Consider the following 12,128-nt stretch of genomic DNA (forward strand, 5'->3'; position numbering starts at 1 on the left):
TAGAGAAAAAACCTGATTATCATCCAAACTTCGGGACGACTAGAACATATCTAATTCACTCCCATTATAAAATATGTTGGCCCCTTGCAAGAATTTATGGAAACATAACACCAAATGGCAGGACTTTACTATTTTACAATTAAATATTGGTTTAAGATGATCGAAGCTGAATGTTTCCAAACTCCTTTAGTAATCATTTACTAGACATTCTCTGTTATGTTGTTTGTGGTACAGTGGTTAGCACTACTGCCTCACAGCGCCAGTGACCTGGGTTCGATTCTGGCCTCAGGTCACTGTCTATGCGGTGTCTGCACGTTCTCCCTGCATATGTGTGGGTTTCCTGCGGGTGCTCTACTTTCCTCCCACAGTTCGAAAAATGTGCTGGTTAGGTGCATTGGCCATGCTAAATTCTCCCTCAGTGTACCAGAACAGGTGCCGGAGTGTGGTGACTGGGGGATTTTCACAGTAACTTCATTGCAGTGTTAATGTAAGAGTACTTGTGACTAATGAATAAATAAACTTCAACTTCTCCAATTCGCAACTCTCTGTCACACCCTCTTCCAATTCTCTATATTTTATGCCACCCCCAATTCGCTATCTCTTTTCCTGCTCCTCAAATTGCGTTTATACTTCTCATCCTTGTTCTGGTGGGTTAGTGAGCTAAATATGTGGGGTTACTGGGATAGGGTCTGAGTGGGATGCTCGTGGTGCAGATTCGATGGGCCGAATAGTCTCTTTCTGTACTAATGAAATAAGGTGGATCAGCACCTGTAGTTGAAATGTTTCTGGTTTGGAGGTTGATATTTTTCATGTGTCCCTGGGATGTGGGCAGTTCTGGTGTGGTAGTATTTATTGCCTGTTTCTAGCTGCCCTGAGGGCTCTCAATAACAGCCACATGGCCAGATTTTCCACACGTAGCGATTGAAGATTTCAGCTACCTGGAGAGATGGCAGAAACTGGGGTTTATCTTCTTACAACAAGAGAAGGTTAGTGGGATATTTAAATAAAAGTGTCCAGCCTGGTCTGGCCTATATGTGACTCCAGATCCACAATGTTGTGTAGTCATGTTTGTCCTTGGTTGGGACAAGAGATTGATCTTGTGAGTTGAGCCAGGCTTACATTCAGTCTAATCTAAAGGCCTGAAAGAGCAACACTTTCCCCAATAAAAGCTCTTGTTTGTTTCATAGGAAGAAAGAAACATAGAAAATAGAAGCGGGAGTAGGCCATTTGGCCCTTCGAGCCTGCTCCACCATTCATTTTGATCGTGGCTGAACATCCAATTCAATATCTTGATCCCGCCTTCACCCCATATCCCTTGATCCCTTTAGCCTCAAGAGCTATATCTAATTCCTTCTTGAAATCACACATTTTGGCCTCAACTACATTCTGTGGTAGTGAATTCACCACCCTCTGGATGCAGAAATTTCTCCTCACCTCAGTTTTAAAAGGTTTACTTCTTATCCTCAACTATGACCCCTAGTACAGGACTATCCCACCACCAGGAACATTCTTTCTCAATCTATCCTGTCTAATCCTGTTAGAATTTTATAAGTTTCCATGAGATCTCCTCTCACGCTTCTAAACTCCAGTGAATATAATCCTAACTGACTTAGTCTCTTAGTCATATGACAGGCCTGCCATCCCAGGAATTACCCTGGTAAACCTTTGGTGCACTCCTTCTATAGCAAGGACATCCTTCCTCAGATAAGGACACCAAAACTGCACACAATATCCTAGGTATGGCCTCACCAACACCCTGTACAATTACAGTAAAACATTCCCATTCCTCTACTCAAATCCTCTTGCTTTCATACCTTGTGATCTATTGTTTCTCTTTAAAAATAGCACTCACAGCAATCTGGTCGACTTTTAAATGTCCTCGGGGATGGGCAATAAATGTTGGCACAGTCAGCGACGCCCACATCCTATGAACACATTTTTTTAAAAGTGTCATGAAAGGTTTAGGCAGCCTGAATAAGGAGAAACTGTTTCCTCAGGCAGAGGGGTCGGTCAGCAACCAGAGGATATAGAATTAAGGGTTTGGCAAAAGAATCAGAGACAAGAAGAGGGAACCAAAAAATCAATGCAGTGTATTTGTGATCTGGAATGCGCTGCTTGAAAGGCTGGTTGAGGCAGATTCAATAGTAACTTTCATAAAGGCACTGGCTAAATATTTGAAGTGGAACATTTTGCAGTGCTATGGGGAAAGAGCGGGTGAGCTGCTTTAATGGATAGCAATTTCAATGAACTGGAACAGGTATAATGGTCCAAACTGCTTTCTTGTGGGCTCTGTTAGCCTATGATTGTATTCCTTCTGCCTCTGCCACTCTGCTGTAACCATTTATGCCTTTTCTGTTGTTGTTTTTCTGTGCCATCTTTTGTTTTTAACTCTTGTTTGTCACTCCATCCTTAAAATTACAAAGCCAATGTTCAGAGCAGACCGGGCAAACTTGAATCCATTCCTCGCTCACTCCGAAAACCAAATTCAAAATCCAATTGAATCCAATTCAAGGTCCCGTCAAGAGAGGGAGAGAGACAAACAAGATCCAAGTCAGCAAGATACATTGCACCCCATCTTGGGCTCTGAGGAGCTTGCGATCTTAGCTAAAAGGCCAAATTTTTAACTCATCTTATTATTAACCCATTTTGAACCATCATCACTTTTGTCATGTGTTCTTGCTTTTCACAGATCTTCTCCCTTCCCCCTCTCTGAGCATTTGCCTAACAATTCTTAAAGTTTTAAATTGCAATAGGATCAGGACAATATCCAGGCTTGGGCTGACAAATGGCAAGTAATATTTGTGCCATACAAATGCCAGGCAATGACCATCACCAATAAGAGACACTCTAACCACCGCTACTTGACATATTATGGCATAACCATCATTGAATCCCTCACTGTCTACATCCTTAGGGTTACCATTGACCAGAAACTCAACTGGACTCGCCACATAAACACAGTGATGACAAGAGCAGGTCAGAGGCCAGGAATACTGTGATGAATAACTCACCTCCTGACTCCCCAAAGCCTATCCCTTATCTATAAGGCACAGTGTGATGGAATAATGGAATACTTCCCACTTGCCTGGAGGGGTGCAGCTCCAACAACATTCAAGAAGTTTGATACCATCCAGGGCAAAGCAGCCCACTTAATTGGCACCACATCCATAAACATTCAGTCCCTCCACCACCAATGCTCAGTAGCAGCAGTGTGTACAATCTACAAGATGCACTGCAGCAACTCTCCAAAGATCCTTAGACAGCACCTTCCAAACCCACCACCACTCCCATCTGAAAGGACAAGGGCAGCAGATACACAAGAATACCACCACCTGCAAGTTCCCCTCCAAACCACTCACCATCCTGACTTGGAAACATATCGTCGTTCTTTCACAGTCACTGGGTTAAAATCCTGGAATTCCCTTCCCAACAGCATTGTGGGTCAACCCACAAGAACATGGACTGCAGCAATTCAAGAAGGCAGCTCACCACCATCTTCTCAAGGGCGAATAGGGATGGGCAATAAATGCTGGCCAGAAACTCAACTGGACTCGCCACATAAACACAGTGACTACAAGAGCAGGTCAGAGGCTAGGAATACTGTGATGAATAACTCACCTCCTGACTCCCCAAAGCCTATCCCTTATCTATAAGGCACAGTGTGATGGAATAATGGAATACTTCCCACTTGCCTGGAGGGTCCCACAAATGAATAAAAAAAAGTTAAATCTTCCAATTCTGAAGAAAGGCTACCAGCCTGAAGGGAAGGTGATGGTGCAATGGCATTATTGCTCAGAGGAGCTGGAATAACTGCCTTTGCAAAGGGTGAGGACAGTTCTGAACTGAAGTCCCAGTCGAGATCATCAGTACTGGTGGGCTTCTTGGGAGTTTCCAATTCAGTGCAGTTAACTGCAATGTTACTTTTGACGTCTTATGCTGTTTTGAGGAGATTGAGGGCAGCACAGATGCCTCAGCTCAGAGAGAAAAAGGTTCATTGTGGATGACATGCAAAATTTTGATTATTTGCTTGTCACCCTATTGGAAGCTCTTGAATCATACCCATCTGGACCTTACAGTGGTGTGCCCATCATCTGCAGCCAATCTGAAATTAGTGATTTCACCAGCAATCCAGAGACCTAGGGTAATACTCTAGAGGACCTGGGTTCAAATCAAACCATGGTGGATGGTGAAATTTGAATTCAACAAAAATCTGGAATTGAAGTCTAGTGATGACCATGAAACCATTGCTGATAGTTGTAAAGACCCGCCTGGTTCATTAATGCCCTTTAGGGAAGGGAGCCTGGTTTGGTCTCACATGTCACAGGAATTGAACTCAAAGGCTATCAGGGATGAACAATAAATGCTGGCACAGCTAGCAACGCCCACATCCCATCAAAGGGATCCCACTTACTTGTTGAAGGAGCAGCACTCCGAATGCTCGTGATACCAAATAAATATGTTGGACTTTAACCTAGTGTTGTGAGACTTCTTACTGGGCCCAGCCCAGTCCAGTGCCAGCTTCTCCACATCATGGATCCCATAAATGAATAGGGGTAAAAAGCCTGAAACCTTAATTCTGTTTCTCTCTCTCTACAGATGCTGCCTGACCTGCTGAGTGCTTTCTATTTCTATTACATAGTGTGTGAGACTGAAGTCACACATAGGTCAGAGTGAATAAGGACAGCAGACCCTTCCCTGAAAGGCATGAACAATCCTACTGCCCTCTGAGTCTTTTGTTGACGCACAATTTGTCATCATGGAATTTGAAGCTCCAATTTCTGAATTATCTTCCCAGTCCCTCAAGTACTGGGCTACTGGGCTGGAAAACATCTGCTGTCTGTCAAACTCAGATGTGAAATGAGGCTGGGGCTCTCAATCCAATTCCATGGGTCTGCTGCATAATGACACGTGTAATTTGATACAGATTGGTACACTCATGGGCAGCAGGTGTGAGAAATATATAATGCAAATGATGCCAGCATGGTGACACAGTGGTTAGCACTGCTGCCTCACAGCTCCAGGGATCCGAGTTCAATTTCCAGCTTGGGTCACTCTCTGTGTGGAGTCTGCATGCTCTCCCTGTGTCGGTGTGGGTTTCCTCCAGGTGCTTCTGTTTCCTCCCACAGTCCAAAGGTGTGCAGATTAGGTGGATTTGCCATGCTAAATTATCCCTTAGTGTCGGGGGGTGAGTGAGGTAAATACATGGGGTTACGGGAATGTGGCTTGGGTGGAATTGTTGTCGGTGCAGGCTTGATGAGCTGAATGGTCTCCTTCTGCACTGTGGGGATCCTATAAACCTATCTGTAGATCGCTCCCCTATTCTTTCTTGGATGATACTTGAACTGAGTGGCATGGTAACACAATGGTTAGCACTGCTGCCTCACAGCACCAGGGACCCAGGTTCTATTCCCAGCTTGGGTCACTGTCTGTGCGGAGTTTGTACATTGTCCGCATGGATTTCCTCCGGGTGCTCCAGTTTCCTCCCACTGTCCGAAAGATATGCTGGATAGGTGCATTGGCCATGCTAAATTCTCCCTCAGCGTACCTGAACAGGTACTGGAGTGTGGTGACTAGGGAATTTTTACAGTGGCTTCATTGCAGTGTTAATGCAAGCCTACTTGTGACACCTATTTAAAAATTTAAACTGAGAATCTTAAGCAGACAGACCATCCCATCCAAAACAGCATCTTAGACAATGTGGCAATCCCTTCCTATTTGTAATGGTTATGTCAGCCTGGATCCTACACTGAACTGCTTGGGGCGGGATATGAACCCTAAATATCCACCATGTAGAGATGAGAGTGGCAGCCAATAAGCCACAGTTGACACTAGTAAGGAAAGGGCTGACACAATATTTCCTTCACCACAGTCAGATAGGACAGCGAGATTGGACAGGCAGTGAGGAGTTCGCCTCTGGGAGAGTTCCCAATTACTGGTGAACGACACCATCCATAATTTTCTTTTCCTCCATTCGTGCACAAACCGTGATAAGCTCCCACACCCTGAGGCCCTGCAGATTAATGGGCCAGGAATAGCTGTCAAGGTTCTGTTTATGATATTCAAGCTCAGAGTTTTATGGTATGTTTCCGTTCTAAGAAATGGTGCGTAAAAATCCAATGAAATCATTATTTTGGATCCTGTGCCTTTGACCTGGCTTATTTGTTTGCTGAAATTGGCAAATGTTTAAATGTGTGAACCCAGTTTATGCCCAGTTCATTCTGTCTACACTAACAAGCGGCAGGGCATGTCTCCATGCAGTCAAACAGCAGGAGCACATCACCGCTTAGGAATATTTACAAGTAGGGCCAAGGGAACTTATTCTTTAACAGGGTGAAGGCAGCCTTGTTCCTTCTAATTGGGGTGAACAGCACTCATCATTCTGCACTGCAGTTCACGATGGAAGGGCTTAAGCTCACACAGCTGAAAACTCCTAAGAGATTACACAGTGATCCCAGGTCACCTACATGCTGAACAAGCCTCAGACCAAGTTCTGATTCAACTTTTTGTGTGTGTGTGTGTGTGTGTGTGTGTGTGCAATTGTCACAGCTTGCCTTGACGGTCTTTGTGAGCTCATTAAGGACTTCTCAATAGGGGACTCGGTGGGAGTGCATCCGAATGAGCCTTTATTTGGAATGCATGGCGCTCTGAATAACGATAACCAACCTTTGCGCTCTGATCGAAAGGAACCTTGTCACGACATCACTGGTTCTGTGAACAGGGGTGCGGGTGGGTTGGGGTGGCCAGGGAAGAGGGAAGGGGGGGTGCGGAAATGAACCTTCCCTGTGTTTTCTTGGCAATCCCTCAGCCAAGGCAGGAGAGTACAACAGTACAATAGGTCACAGAAGTGGAGTTGCAATGTGCATGTTTGTACATCAAACAAAAATATTATTTTACTCAGTGAGTCATCAATGAACAGTGGCGGGGGGTGGGGTGGGGGGGTGTGGGAGTGAGGATGAGGTTGGGAGAGGGACAGGACATTGAACCCATTCACCAAAACAACTTTAATGTACAGAAATATCCCCCTCCCAAAAAGATAGAACTTGAAAATGTCACACAGTATGATCCAAACCCAAACCCTGGCTTAAAGAAGCAGGGCTAAGTGGAGAGGCTGGGGGGGTGGGGGGAGGTGGTGGGGGTACGGAATGAAAAGACACCTAGTAAACTGCTGGGTGCTGCAATAGGCTGACATTAGGGTGTTTCATCAGGGAGGGAGCGATCAGATGGACTGAAAGGTCACCTTTATACAAAGTCACGCTTTGACCTCCATAGTAGATTATTCTGATTTTTACAAAATTTTTAAAAAAATATTTACCCCTGGAGAATTTCTGGAATCAGAAAGCCAGTGAATTTAGCCTAATTCCATTCCCCACATCCGCCAGTCTCCGATCTTTCTCTAGATCCGGTTTGCCTCACTAAGTCTGCTTGAAAGTGCACCTGAGGCTGTATCTATTGCACCGGGTTTTGCCTTCAGTAACAGACACACTATTACAGCACAGTGGTCAGCCCTGTTGCCTCACAGCAGCAGGGATCCAGGTTCGATTCAAGCCAGGGGTCGCTGTCTGTGTGGAGTTTGCACATTCTCCCTGTGTCTGCGTGAGTTTCCTCCGGATGCTCCGGTTTCCTCCCACAGTCCAAAGATGTGCAGGTTGGGCAGATTGGCCACGCTAAATTGTCCCTAGTGTCAGGGGGATTAGCAGGGTAAATACGTGGGGTTATGGGAATAGGGCCTGGGTGGTCGGTGTAGACTCGATGGACCGAATAGACTCCTTTTGCACTGAAGGGATTGGGTTCGAAGGAGAAATCCATCACCAGCAACTTCAAAGAGGATGATGGGGAAGCTTGGTGAGGATCTTTAAGATTTTCATGGGTGGATAGAATTTTGACCCATGAATTTGAGGGCTAGTGCACAGAGTCTACAGTGGGAACAAAGAAACTGTGCTGAGTGCGAGCACACCTGTCTGTACTGACTGTATACATGTCCACCGATACTGTGTACATGCCCACCTCTACTGAATGTATATATGCTAGTACTGAATGTATACTCACCCATCTATACTGTGTACACACCCACCAATGCAGTGTATATACATGACTCTAAATACACCCACCCTGTATTTGGAATACAACAAATATGGGGAAATAGAGATCAGTTGCATAAGTTTACAGCACAAAAAGAGGCCATTGGGCCCATCATGCCTGGGCTGGCTCCAATTAGTCCCAATCTCTTGCCCTTTGACAATGGTCCAACAAGTTTCTCCTTTTCAAGTATTTACCCAATTCCCTTCTGAAAGTTTCTATTGAATCTGTTTCCACCGTCCTTTCAAACAGGACATTCCAGGTCACAACAACTTGCTGCGTTAAGAAACAGAATTCTCCTCATTTCCCCCTCTGGCTCCTTGCTCGCGATTTTAATTGAATACTGGAACAGGCTCACTGAATGACCAGCTCCTGTTCCTATGAGATGATCAGACTGGGAATGAGAGGTACAAAGTGCAGTTTGACTTTGAGCTGTGAGGATTATGTAATGCAGAAGAATGTTCAATGTTTCAGCCTGTTCTGTTTAGCATTAGCACAATAAATCAATTTTTCGAGCAAAAGTTCTTTGCCTGCAGCTTGAGTTGGATGCTCTGACTGTGTCTCTGCCAGCGACAGAGGCTGAAAAAAATCCAGCTCCAGCCAAACAATGTGCAGATGGATCCAGGCTACAACTGATCTTGGTTAACAATTTAACTCCTGGTTACGAAGGCCTAAGACAGAGTGAGAGTGACCTTGTGTTACTCACTCTCTGTTAGAAGCACAGATCACCCGGCTGGCACTCAGAGACACCAAATATCCTACAACACCTCACAACAACTTGCAGTTACATTGAGCCAGTAAAAACCTCCCAAGGTGCTTCACAGGAGCAATTATGAAGCAAAATTAACCTCCGGTGTTGATCTTTCATCTCAGGTGGCAAATGAAATAACTCACCTTGAGTGGCACAGTGGTTAGCACTGCTGCCTCACATGCACCAGGGACCCTGGGTTCGATTCCCAGCTTGGGTCACTGCATGGAGTTTGCACGTTCTCTACATGTCTGCCTGGGTTCCCTCCGGGTGCTCCGGTTTCCTCCCATAGTCCAAAAGGTGAGCGGGTTAGATGCATTGGCCATGCTAAATTCTCCCTCAGTGTATCCGCACAGGCGCCAGAATGTTGGTGACTTGGGGATTTTCACAGTAACTTATTTGCAGTGTTAATGTAAGCCAACTTGTGACATTAATAAATAAACTTTAAACTTGCTTGTGAAGGGCCTGTTCCACGTGAAATGCACACAGGTCCATTGTCAGTGAAAACTGGTTTGAAAAACAATATAACAGCCTGTAGAATACTTGGCAAATAAATCCTTGACTGCATCTATATTTCTTGACCATGCCTTCATTGATAACTTTAATAATCACATGGAGTAGAGATGTTCAAGAAGAAAGTCCACTTGCACTTTCTCGGGGGCAACTAGGGATGGTCAATAAATTACAACCTCATGACCATCTACTAGTGTTGGTAGCTGGGGGTGTTATGATTCAGGTCAGAAACTCCAAGTTATTTTATGGAGCCCAGCTGGATCATAAGTTTTGCATTTGAATTTGGCAAGGTTAAGCATGACAAGTTTCACTTGAGGTATGATTCAAATGACCCACTAGGGAGCTTTGATCAAACAAAGTTTAATCAAGAATGTAGTTAACATGTTTGGAAAGAAAATTCGCAATAACTTTTATCAATTACAAACAAAAAAAACAAAACAACCAAGATAATGTATAATCTTTAACAAATATATCTAATGTCTTCCAATCAAAACCAAACTTCCTTTAGACAAAACACAGCAGAGTCTAATGCTCATGTGATACAGGAATTGATCCTTTGGGTGAATTCAACAGTTCCCTTGATAGGCTCAGAACAGTTTGAAGTCAGAACAGCTTCCGAGAACCCCAGGGCGAGATTCTGGTCATGCCACCAACAGTAGATTTTCTATTCCAGGAAGGCAAGACCTTGTTTTCAGGTAACCAGCAGAATTTCCAAATAAAACAGGGAGAGAGAAACCCTTCTTTCGGCTTGCTGTCCAATCTAAAAACTAATGCCTGCAGCACAGAACTGAAAATGAAAGAGTTCCTGTCACCTGACCTGCAATCATTCTCCCTCCTGACAATGCAGGTCATAAGCATCCCAGTAAAAATTAACAAAGTCACTGGGAGAAATCCTGGAATTCCCTCCTAATGGCATTGTGGGGCCAACCCACAGCACGTGGTCTGCAGTGATTCAAGAAGGCAGCTCACAACTACCTTCTCAAGGGCAACTAGGGATGGGCAATATTCGCTGGCCAGCCAGCGACACCCATGTCCCACAAACGAGTAAAAAAAAACCCTTTTAACCAGCAACAAAAGGATATCTCCAGACAAGATGGCAACCATGACATCAGATAAGCTGTGAGCATGATTTTTTTTAATCTCTTAAAGGCACACTAACGTCACAGGGAATAAACATTAGTCAGCACACCGGGGAGAACTTCCTTGCTCCTGTTCAAAATAGAGGATATGGGGAGTAGGCAGGAAAATGGAGGTGAGGATTATCAGGCTAGTAATGATCACATTGAATGGCAGAGCAGACCTGATGGATCAAATATCTTAGTTCTGCTCCTACATCTTAGACCCCCTGTGTGACCTTTGCACGAATCTAAGAGAGTAGGGGAGGCCTTGGCTCAATATCTGACCTGAAAGATGGTACCTCAAATAATAAAGCACTCCCTCAGCACTGCAGTGTCAGCCTAGAAGGTAAGGAGCCCAGGTTTCCCACAGCGTTCTGATCCAGAAGTGAAGGTGCAATCAACTGAGTCATGGAGCTGATGCTAAGATGCAGACATATTCAAATATATATAATCGTTCCCTACAGGTTGTATGAACAGAATCATGACTAGTGCGTCACTCAGAAGAAATCTTCCGACTTTCTGCTCACCCCTAACTTGTTTGAATTTCTTGTGAGCTACACACTCAGTATCCCTCAGATTTTCACTCATCAATCTTGCTGCTATGCAACTAGGGAAGACTGCGTGCACAAATTGCAGTCACTTGCCACTGCAATACATTCTGTTTCTCTCCAATAGAACGTGGATGGTGGGGATGGCCTTTTACCAGCTTCGAGATAAGGAAAAATAAGGAGTTGGGATTTATCACTAGTCAGTTTAGTCACTCACGGATAGCTTGAAAACTAATTTAACATTCAGAGCTCCAAGTATTAATGCTGTTCCAGTTGCTAAGCGTTCCTAAACTGGCTCCTCCCAGTCATCCCAAACCCTCCCTCATTCCCAAACACTCTCCATTTATATTTCAACTGACCTGAACCATTCATATGTTGGGCTGCTTACACAAGGGCAGGACAGGAGAGAAAAGTAGCTCTTAGCGCTGATGCTCGCATGAAATGTGTTGACTGAAGTGAGAAACTCTGCAGTTCTTTCTTTGCGACATTATATTTATATCTGAGTAAGTTCTTGTTACTGATCTTGGAAGGGGGGGGAGGTGGAGTGGCAGGAGGGAGGCTGGTGGTCTTTAGGAGGTGAGCAGAAGTGGAGGATCGAATTATCTTTTTTTTCAGAAAGAAAGCATTTCAGAGCACATAATAAGGTGATTCTAGCCCTCTCTCTCTCTCCTGGTTTTGATCATTGGGCTGAAGTGCAGTAGGGCTAAGAGAGTGAGTGAGATCCACACTCTGTGCCTGTCAAACCCCTTCTCTTCCAATTCAGTGCTTCAGGACTCACTGAAAATTAGAAAATCGGTGAGGGCTCTGGTTGTAAGCTTGCATTTTTAAGCAATAACATATGGATCCCTGGAGCTCTGAGAACAATTGTAATCAGCTGACTTCTGTTTTTCAAAGCTCCTGAGGGTTTTTTTTTATTAACTGTCTGCTGCATTCTTCTAATATCTTTGTGATATTATAACAAGAAAATAATTGCAAATCGAGCGCTGGATCGGAGCAGGATGATGTGTGAGATGTTGTATGCTGCAGAAAGCGAAAGAGAAAATGCTGGAAAATCTCAGCAGGTCTGCCAGCATCTGTAAGGAGAGAAATGTCAGATTTTTTCTCTCCTTACAGATGCTGTCTGAC

At 44.5% G+C, this 12,128-nt stretch overlaps 1 protein-coding gene across 2 annotated transcripts in view; it reads left to right on the plus strand.

Annotated features, from left to right (window-relative positions):
- The first annotated feature begins 11,375 nt into the window (after window positions 1-11,375).
- Window positions 11,376-12,128, plus strand: part of LOC145360291 (putative glutamate receptor) — a 31,041-nt gene continuing 30,288 nt past the window's right edge. For both annotated transcript variants that reach the window (XM_080215431.1, XM_080215432.1), the window contains exon 1: window positions 11,376-11,506. The gene's annotated coding sequence lies outside the window, so the exon portion shown is untranslated. The remainder of the gene's footprint in view (window positions 11,507-12,128) is intronic.

Source organism: Carcharhinus amblyrhynchos, chromosome 30, assembly GCF_965287045.1.
Source record: "Carcharhinus amblyrhynchos chromosome 30, sCarAmb.v2.hapA, whole genome shotgun sequence".
Lineage (NCBI taxonomy): Eukaryota > Metazoa > Chordata > Chondrichthyes > Carcharhiniformes > Carcharhinidae > Carcharhinus > Carcharhinus amblyrhynchos.